Source organism: Myotis davidii, unplaced genomic scaffold, assembly GCF_000327345.1.
Source record: "Myotis davidii unplaced genomic scaffold, ASM32734v1 scaffold95, whole genome shotgun sequence".
Taxonomy (NCBI): domain Eukaryota; kingdom Metazoa; phylum Chordata; class Mammalia; order Chiroptera; family Vespertilionidae; genus Myotis; species Myotis davidii.
Genome location: NW_006286950.1, coordinates 1,316,926 through 1,327,969, shown reverse-complemented (window position 1 = coordinate 1,327,969; position 11,044 = coordinate 1,316,926).

Genomic DNA, 11,044 nt, shown 5'->3' with positions numbered 1-11,044 from the left:
CTCCGGGTGACGGCCGGCGCCGCGGCACTTACGGCGCGTCCGGCCGCCAGAGGGCGCCCGCCAGGCGTGGGGCTGCGGCAGCCTTCTTCCCCAAAACTCTGGCGAGGTTGCTTTTACTCATAGAATATACATTAGGTCGGCTGGTAAGAACCCTGTCTTAGTTAAAAAAAAAAAAAAAAAAAAAAAAAAAGTATTTGTAACATAAATGCCATAGCAGATAGCTTTCCCTATCATCTCCTCCGACACATTCTGTTTGGAATGCGAAATGAGGTACCTGGGTTCGGAAGAACTCCAGCCTTTACCAAGAAGAAGGGGTTGGGGGCCACAACCAGGATGTGCAAGCCTGGTCGGAACGCGCTGCCCAGCGCCCGCAGCAGAACAGGTGAAAGGGACGCCTTCTCTTCGCCTCTTCAATCCCCTGCCCCCGCAGGCTGCTGCTTAGAAGACACTGTGCCCATGCTATTCTCCCAGCGCTGCAGGAACTCTGCGAAGACATGTTGTTCTGGATCAAAGCATAAAATGGAATTTTAAAAAAGGAGCTCCGGGCTGGTTAGAGCACCTTATATTTTTATCAAGTCAATAGGGAAGAAGCTAGGATATTATATTTATCTTTCATGAGCTAGAAGGAATCCCATGTAATCTAGCTCTCCCCTTCTTCCCCACAACCTCCCACTTGCTGGCTGGGAAAACATTTAACCTATAATTTAAGCACGAGGTAAAAACAGAAATCTGTTGGATTCTTTCTAATTTACTCCTTACTATTTATTTTATGTAGTGCAATTATTATTTTTCAGACATGGTGTATAAAGCAGTATATTGTGCCTTCAAAGTTTACTTAGGGAGTTATAATCCCTAAGAGGAATTATGTTTATGTGTATGCATGTGCATGTACACACAATGAAGCGTTTGGTGCAGCTCTTGTAACAAATCCCCAAGTTGATTTTCATGTTGCATTACAAAATTATGACTGGGATTAATTCTGGATGATTCTTTGGAATTATGAAAGAATGTTATGCAAAACTTGACAATGGAGTCCATTTTCAAATGTGTTGTGGAGACTTCCAGAGAGGCAGCCCTGATGCCTGAATAGGTGTTGCCGTTTGCTCAATGTTGAAAAATATCAAGTCCATGGAAACCCATGCTGCACCAAGTTCTCCAAATTCTGGGGGTAACATGCCTACTTAGTCCTAACAGTTGAACAGGACTGTGTGTCATACATTTGGGATCTCAACCTTCATTTTACTTTCTATATTCATTTATTTGGATTTACTTCCTTTTATAGCTATAACTATTCTCAATGTATTTATTTATTTTTAATATATTTTTTATTGATTTCAGAGAGGAAGGGAGAGGGAGACAGAGATAGAAACATCAAAGATGAGAGAGAAGCATTGATTGGTTGCCTCCTGCACGCCCCTAACTGGGGATTGAGCCCAAAACCCAACCTCGCATGTGCCCTGACTGGGAATTGAACCATGACCTCCTGGTTCATAGGTTGACACTCAACCACTGAGCCATGCTGGCCGGGCTTGTTAGTTTGTTTATTATTTTTATTTTTTAAAAATCTTTATTGTTGAAAGTATTATATGTCCCCTAAGGCAGTGTACAAACCTATGTGAATTTTGCTTATTTTTATCTTTGGTAGAAGACATCAGGATGGACAATGAGGACATGTTTTTGTTTTTAAATATATTTTATTGATTTTTTACAGAGAGGAAAGGAGAGGGATAGTGAATTAGAAACATCGATGAGTGAGAAACATCGATCAGCTACCTCCTGCACACCCCTGACTGGGGATGTGCCCGCAACCAAGGTACATGCCCTTGACCGGAATCGAACCTGGGACCCTTTAGTCTGCAGGCCGATGCTCTATCCACTGAGCCAAACCGGTTAGGGCGAGGACATGTTTTTTTCCAGTAGGTATGTCAGCCTAGTTAAGTCAGATATTTTCAAGGTTGCACTCATTTATCTAAGCTTCTGATTTATGTGTAGTAATAGGTGAATGTAGCTTTAAGCAACTCTAATTCCAGTTTCTTTTTGAGATTGACCAAATCACTTGTCCTTACTGGGTTCAGAACCAGTTTTGATAACCAAAGAGAAATCTTGCAGTGATATGATGTGTTCTCTTCCCCCGGTCTCCCCTATCCCCCAGTGGATATGATGCGTTCTTGAAACAAAGAAGAATTAATAGCCATTGATGATTTGGTTATTTTGTTAGTTTTATAATCAAGGAAATTTATTTATCTATTCACATTTAAACCCAGCCTAGAGCACACCAGTGTATGCTGTTTCTAAGAATAGCAATTAAGGTCTTTCAACCATTATTTCTCTTCAGATCCCAATTGCAATAATAAACTTAATTTATGCAGGGACTCTTCTGAGAGGGACCTTCCTTGTCAGGGCTGACCAGCAGACCCCGAGCAATGGATGAATGATTACTCTGACACAGGTTCTCTGTGAAAGAGAGGGCTAAGGGACTGCCTGGCTAAAGGAACCAGATAGCCTTAATTGTCTGCCTTGTCAGGCTTTTATTGTAACAGCAGTTTGAGATAAAGTTTATCTTTTAGATACAATAGGGTAAGTAATCTTGAGGGGGATACATGTGTCTGCAGTGTCCTTTAAGCAAGGGCATTTAAAGATTAAGCATAATGATTCCAGTAAACACCCGAGGGTCTGCATGTGCACAGACTTATTTGGAAAGGTCAAGGAACAATTAGGGGTGCCGCCTTCAGTTGGAATTATGGGAAACAAGGCAGACCGCCTTCAGCCCACTTCCCTTTTCGGAATGCCCTCCTTACAAACTTTCCAACCAAGTCTCCCATGCTTCATTACACTTCCTCAATTAAAGGGTTTTCCAATAATGGACCTTTTGATTTGGCAGCATTGCGAGTCATGTCACTCTTTGAATTGCTTTGATTTTCTAAATTTTATTGATATTGCCTCTAAGAGGGAATTGGAAGTGGGTGCACTAAAATATGCAAAGGAATTAAAAATGGACCACTTGAGTTCTTATCTAAGCAGCTTGGAGAACTGGGAACAATTTATCTCTGCATCTAAGCTTTAATCCTAACTCAACTTGGTGATATCCTTTATTCCAAAATCAACTTGGGAAAGATCTGGAGTTATCCCAGGGTAAGAGGAGTAGTCTTCGTGGCTCCTGTGGGTCTAGTTTTTTTTTCCAGAAATCTTACATTCAATCTTGTGGTTTTTATTGGTTAATCAATCTTCTTGCTAGATCTATGCACATTATTACTGAAATTTATGCAAAATCAGATGTGGACTGAAGTTCTTTAACAAGGCAAAACAGTATTTCTGTGCTGGCCAACATGATTTTTCTCATTCTATTTCCAATATATTTATTTCTTGACTGAATGTCAAGAGCCTTCCTTTGTAGGACTGATGTAGGCAGTGAAAGTGTAATCAGTGGAAACAGTATATTGTTGCTTTGCTTACTCCCCTACAATAGCCCTAGGTTTATTTGTTTTTTTCTGTTTGTTTTAAACATTTAATCCCATTTTCCCCCTGAATTTTTTAACCCAGATGCTAATGCTTCATATAAGTGAAAATCATAAGTTGAAATGATTATTTAGATATTACCGGCCAACTTTAATAGCAATAGGGAGATTTTAGCCTCTGAATAAATAGGAAGTTTTGGTTTTATACTTCTCATTATGTGGACACTTGATTAGAAGGGCACAGGAAGTTCAACCTGTTCTCTAAGGAAGATGTAGTCAAACAGATTCCACTAAAGCCATTCTTAAGGTCCAGATGCCACAATAATATCAAGGCTGCCAGCCAGTCCCAAACCAACCTCAGTTAACAACAGTGTAAACATAAAAATGTTCAATTAGGGAAATGGAATAAGAGTGTATACAGATTTAATTTGTTCCTTTGGACAAGAAGTGTTTTGAAGTTGAATCATTTATGAATATGGTGGTATTATATCAAATAGCTTTTCTATACATACTCCATGTTGGTGGAGACTCTTTAAAAAGATAGACTATTCCAAGGATTTGGAGAGTAAACATCAGGCCTACTTTGGACTTCTTTGTTAGGGTCCTAGAATGGAAATAGATTTTTCACCATCTCATTCTTAAAAAAGGATCGATTCTGATATCAACATTAGACACTCCATAAGTGCTTTCCAATAAGTGAAACTAATGAATGTAATTAAAATAAGTAAATATTTAACATCTTAATTTTGTGACAACAAATTAAAAGTTTTTAAATTTTTTAATGACAGAATTGAAGTCATTCCTCTAGCCTTGAAATTATCATTGTGTTTTGCATATTTATCAGCATGTAACTGAAATGAGTTTTTTTTTAATATGTTTTTTAATTGATTTTACAAAGAGAGAGAGAGAGACAGAGAGAGAGAGAGAGAGAGAAACAATGATAGGTTACCTCCCGTATGCCCCTGATCTGGAATTGAACTGGTGATCTTTTGGTCACAAAAATAGAAAGTTGCCCAGCCGCTGTGGCTCAGCAGTTGAGCGTTGACCTATGAACCAGGAGGTCACAGTCGGATTCCTGGTCAGGGCACATGCCTGGGTTGTGGGTTCGATCCCCAGTAGAGGGCGTTCGGGAGGCAGCCGATCAATGATTCTCTCATCATTGATGTTTCTATCTTTCTCCCTCTACCTTCCTCTCTAAATCAATAAAAAATATATATTAAAAAATAGAAAGTTAAAAAAATGGAATCTTTTTAAATCTTCACCAAAGGATATATCTTTTTTTTTTTCTTAGAATGTATTTGGAGAGAGAGAGAGAGGGGGAGAGAGAGAGAGAGAGAGAGAGAGAGAGAGAGATCCATTGGTTGCTTCCTGTAGGCTCTCTGACCAAGCAGGGATCAAACCCAAAACCTAGGTTTGTGCCCTGACTGGGAATCGAACCTGCAATCTTTTGGTGCACAGGCAATGCTCCAATCAACTTAGCCACCTGGCTAGGGCAAAAATAAATATTTTTAAAAATGTTTGTGTCATTTATTTTTCAATTATAGTTTACATTTAATATTATTTTGTATTAGTTTCAGGTGTATAGCATGGTGGTTAGAAAATAAATCTTTGTGGAATTTTTATGTAATTGAAAGGAAGCCTGTAGGAGACACCTATTCTTAAATTATATGATCAAGAAATTATCAAACAGGCGGATGGTAGAAGGCTAGAGAATATAGATTAAAGTAAACACCTATGAGTTTCTTACTTTGAAAAGTACTTGTGGCAAAAGTATGTCAATATTAATTAAAATAAATATTAATCTGTAATTTCAAATTAAGAAGTTAGTATTTTGCTAACTTTTAAGAATGTATTTTAAAAATAGCTGCAAGAAAGCCACCACATAGTGAATCATTTTGTTTTTCATGTTCTTTGTGAAAATCTCCTTGTCATTGTGAGAAATATTCTTCTCACCATACTTGTATCATACTCTAAAAGATTTTGACATAATGCACTTGCCAAGTTAGAAATCAGACCTTTAAAATTATCATTGTTTATTTTTAATGGTAATTCATAAAAGAAAATTATACTGAAGGTTGTACTCTTAAATATCCTCATAGGTTCTGAAATCTAGGCCACATTGGGCAAACCTGAAGCATTTAAGCATCCCCTGCTTCTGATTATTCCTCGGATAAAGATTCAAGTCCTTAACCCAACTTCAAGGTCCTATAGTCCAGCACCCTTCTCTTCCCAGTCATCTGTTATACCACATTGCCCTGTTTTCTGCTCTGATGCCATGACCTGTAGGTTGCTCAAAATTACCTCTTTCCAGCCAAAGGGACATTCTCTTTCTGGTCTTTTGCCATATTAACTCCTACTTATCTTTTAAATCTCTGATGTGATTTTTTTCAGGACAGCTTTTTCTGACCTCTATGACTAGGTCAAATCTCTCTTTCTCCTCTCCTGACATTTTCTGCTACAAAATTAAGTAATCATTTGACTAATAATGGTCTCCTTCACTGTATTCTAGGCTCCACAAGGTCTGGAATCCAAGTCAGATTTTGCCTGCCATTTTATCCCCAGCACTGAAGCGTCTGGCAATTTAAGGAACTTAAACATTATTTTGAAATAGGGTGAGTAAATGAAATAATGGACTGTAGTTACCTTCTGTAAAAGGGTTGCTGTGGAGATTGCATGATATAAAATATCTACAAAGCTTAGCACGTGGGAAGCTCTCAATAAATAGCAGTGATAATTTCAATTAAATTGAGTTTAGTAGTTTATTTGGTAAAATTAGCTATTTTGCCTCCATGTTTTCAATAACTTTTAAAATTAGTAAGCACAATTTGATTTATTTTATGTATCTTATTTGTGTGAGAACACACATTGAGATTTAGAACAAGTTTTAATGACTGCTATTAGCTGTATTCAGCTATTAATAGGCAGTATTTATATTAATTTTTGTTTTCATGTGTAACCTTCTCCAAGTAGGTAGAGCACTTTAGGGAAGAAGGGACTGGCCGATTTGGCTGATGTGGTTGTTTCTGACTGGAAAGTCTACTCATTGAATTGCCTGTTCAAGAAGTCTGTAGGCATAAGAAATGGGTTTCTTCTTCAGAGTGGCTTCCACATTTGGGCTCTTATCCAGCACTGAACTTAACTTTATTTTGGGGGATGGAGATTTGTGTCTGCCCTGGTGTTGAAGCTCTATCCCCTGTGAGAGGAGGATGTATATTCACTTACATCAAATGATCTGTGGCAGAGGTATTTGTTGTATACTAGGATGCCATGTTTTATTCTTTAGGTTATTATGTTGTGTGTAAGGGTGGATTTGCACATGCCTAGAGTATAATAATCCAACAGAATTCTGAGGTTTAGAGTCTCACACTATGTAACAAGTGCTAATCTCCAGAATTTGGAGGGAAAACACATATCAAGGGCTCTCCCTTACTTAATGTCAATATGGTGTGGCCTTATGGGGGCAAAATTCTTGTCTTCTTGGCCTTGGCCTGGGAGCTATGGCTCTATCACTTTGCTCAGGGAGTTCAAGATAAGAACTAACTAGTTTCTGACTGCAAGGAACTGACAAACTAAATGGGAGATTATGCAAATAGCAATGAAAATACTAGAAAGCCATTGGGGGGAATCCACTAAGGCAGTTTACAACTGGATGTTACTGATGCTTGAGGGTGTATGTAAGGAGCAGTGCAAGAGGTTCATGAAAGACACAGTTGTTTGATCTCTTTGAGTCCCAGTTTATCGATCTGTCATCCTCTCATTTTGATAATGCAAATTTTAAGTGGTTCACTAAGAAGCTAAAATTCTCTGAATGTATACTAAGGGTGTGGGTGAAAGAGACCAATGTAATTTTATAATGGCATTTGGTTAAGAGTCTTGCAAGTGTATTCAAGACATCATAGGGGCATTTCAGCCCCAGGCTGGGCCAGAGTTTGTGGCAATAGACAAACAATTCTCTTCCCATATTTGGCATCTTTTCCCCAAGAACTTCATACAGTTGTTAAAATAAGTTGTTTTCATGTCCTACTCTCTTCTTCTTCTTCTTTTTAAAAATTATTTATTTATTTTAATATATTTTATTGATCTTGCACAGAGGAAGGGAGAGGGAGAGGGAGATAGAAACATCAATGATGAGAATCATTGATAAGCTACCTCCTGCATACCCCCTACTGGGATCAAGCCCTTGACCAGGAATCTAACACAAGACCTTCTGTACTCAGGCTGATGCTCTAACCAGAGAGCACCACTGGCCAGGGATAGATTCCCTGTTTCTGAGGGCTTGAGGACAGGTTGATTTGCTAGAATAAAGAATGCTGTGATAATCAATCTTATTCATATGTATTTGCACATTTGTCTTACTCTCATAGGACATATCAACCGACAAAACTAAGGCAATTTACTAATGAGTTTTATGTCCTTTGTTCAAGGGCAAAATTATTCATGAGTTGGGGGAGGACTGTAACTTACAAGCAATGGAGCACTGTTCCAGACAAGCATTCAAAGAAATAGGATTTATTTGAGGTAAATTTGTGCCTATTAAAATTTTAATAATATTGCTAATAAGCTCACTAAAGATTATTCCAGTTTATATTTCTATTCCCAGTTTATGAGGAGGACTGTTTTTTAAAACTCTCACCAATAGTGAGTTTTGTCAAAATTTTAAATCTGTATTATCTGATAAGTGAATCATGACATCTCATTGTTTCATTTTGTATCTCTTTGTTTACTTCTGAAGTTAAGCATATTTTCTTATATTTACTAGACATTTGCATTTTTTCTGGTGAATTCAACTTGATATCCTTTGTCCATTTTTAAATTGGGGTGCTTGCCTTTTGTTGATTTTCATCTTTCTTATTTTAGAATCTAAATATTGCCCCCCCCCCATTTTTCATTTATTTTTCAAACTTACTTTTAGTATTGTTTTGTTTTGTCTTTTGTCATAAAGACATTTTCAATTTGTATGTAAACGCATGCCTAATAATCCTTACATTTCTGGTTTCTGGCTGTGTTCAATTGCTTAAAAGAGTTTCCTGGAATCCAAACTATAAAAATATTGACCATTGTAGTAAATTTACAATTTAATATTAAGGATCAAAATAATTGGAAATTAACTCGGTAAATAGATAGTAAAGCCATTTTGTTTATTGGCATAATCACTAGGCCAAATCTGGATAATGGATAAGTTTAGAAGATGAAAAATGAAGGAAAATAATACTTGAGTTTTGATTCAAAGCATGAAAATTCTAGCCCCAAATTATGCCAGGCTTGACAGATTAAAGACATAAAAATATGAGATACTCCGTCACAATTGCATTTCAAATAAACAACCAATAACTGATTTAAATAAGTATAAGTATGTCTCATATTATATTTTATCTGGTGACCTCAAATTAAAGAAATTAAGTAAATAATAATATAAGAATATTTGAAATTAAAGCTAGACATTTCAAAATCTGCTACCTCACTTATTGAGATATTTAGATTAGAATATATTTTTTTTTAGAAAAACTGCATTATATCCTGAAGATTGTATGCATTCTCACTTTATTAATCTCTACAGAGGTTTTTCATGTATGGTGTGTGTGTCTGCATAACTAAATAGAAGTGTGAATTGAGCTTTATCCAAGACCCAACATGTAGTTAGCTACTTTTAATTGGAAAGTTATTATATATTTTTTCAAATAGCAGTTGTTCTTTCTTTGTTTTCTAGATCAGTGGTTCTCAAACCCCAGATGCAACATTAGAATTACATGGGAAGTCTTAGCTGGTAGCTCAGTTGGTTAGAGTGTCTTCCCAATACACCAAGGTTTTAGGTTCAATTCCTGGTCAAGGCACATACTAGTACAAGTATCAACCAATGAATGCATAAATAAGCCAAACAACAATTTGATGTTTTTCTCTCAAACCAATCAATCAATACAGTTTAAAAAAATTAAAAAAAGAATTACATGGGAATATTAGAAAAAATCAGATGACGTGATCCTTCACATAGAATCTGATTTTCATTGACCTGGGAGGGGGCCTTATAGAAAAACTAGAGGCCCGATGCATGAAATTCGTGCAAGAGTAGGCCTTCCTTCCCCTGGCTGCCGGCACCAGCTTCCCTTGTAGCCCTGGCTTCATCCAGAAGGCCGTCTGGAAGGATATCCGGTCTAATTAGCATGTTATCCTTTTATTATTATAGATTAAATCTCCACCTGCTATAGTTTACTCACCCATAGGTGAAGATAAAAATATTTCCTATGTCTGAGCATCAGTGTTAGGCTTACATGAATAATACATATAGAGCTTTAGAAGAGGTCTGATTTGTAATAAGTCCTCAATAAATGAAAGTCATTATATTATTATAATAAAGCCATAATAGAGATTGATAGCTCACTGAGAACAAGAATAGAAAATGGAGTAGACACTAAACAAAGTATGGATAGATGAAGATGCTACACCAGTCTCACACTTGCTTGAAAGAGCTGATTAATGATATCTTGTCTCATCTCCACATTTAATGATGGTACTGGGTTTGAAAATCAGCCATGGTGAGTTTATTTACAACACAGAAATCACCAAATCCTGTGTATACCAGAGAACCAATTATTAACATTGACCTCCACCTGAGAGGATAAAGGCAGTTGAAAAGGAAGTCTGAGGTGAAGAAAACCATATACTTTGTGGTTTGGCCTGGGCATTGGCCTGGCCAATCATGGCATCTGTTTGTCATTCATGGAACTGGGGCCTGAGCTGTGGGTTCCCAGGGGTGGTGGATGGAAGAACATAGTGGTCCTCACTTGCTTTTGAATCTAGACTCACCAGGATATGATAGAACTCTCAACCAATCATTAATTCTAAGTCTTCGGCCAAGTTACTCTATGCTGTTCTCAAAAATCTAAGGATTTAAACTTCTAGAACAGAGAGTATAATGGTCATCACCAGAGGTTAAGGGAGAGGTGAAATGGGAAGAGGTTGGTAAAAGGGTACCAACTTTCAGTTCCAGGATGAATAAGTTCTGAGGATCTAATATACAGCATGGTGACTATAGTAATAATACTGTATCATATACTTGAAAATTACTAAGAGAGATCTTAAGGGTTCTTATGCACACACACAAGGAACTATTTGAGATAATAGATGTACTGATTAATTTGTGGAAATCATTTCAAAATATATACATATATCAAATCATCATTTTGTATACTTTAAATATAGTACAATTTTATATGTCAACTAGGGGCCCAGTGCATGAATTCGTGCACCTTGAAAGGAACGGTGGGCTGCGAGCCTGTGGTGGGTATGGGGGCGGGTCTTGGCCCATCCTCCACACCCCTGCCTGGCCCCTCCCTCCGCGGCCCCCAGTTCCCAGTCTGCTGGAAGCCCCGCTCCCATCGCTGCTGCTCCCACGTGCTGTGCTGACGGCGCCAGCCCTGCTTGCACCCACTGATGGCGCAGAGCAATTGGGGCTAGAGCCAGCAGTGGGTGCGAGTGGTGGCTGCTGCCCCAATCACCTCTCAGGAGCAGAGGAAGGTGGAGAAGACCACTCTGGCTGCCACAAGCAGCTTATTCAAAAATAACCTTAAAGTAATAAATCAGCCCCCTTCTGT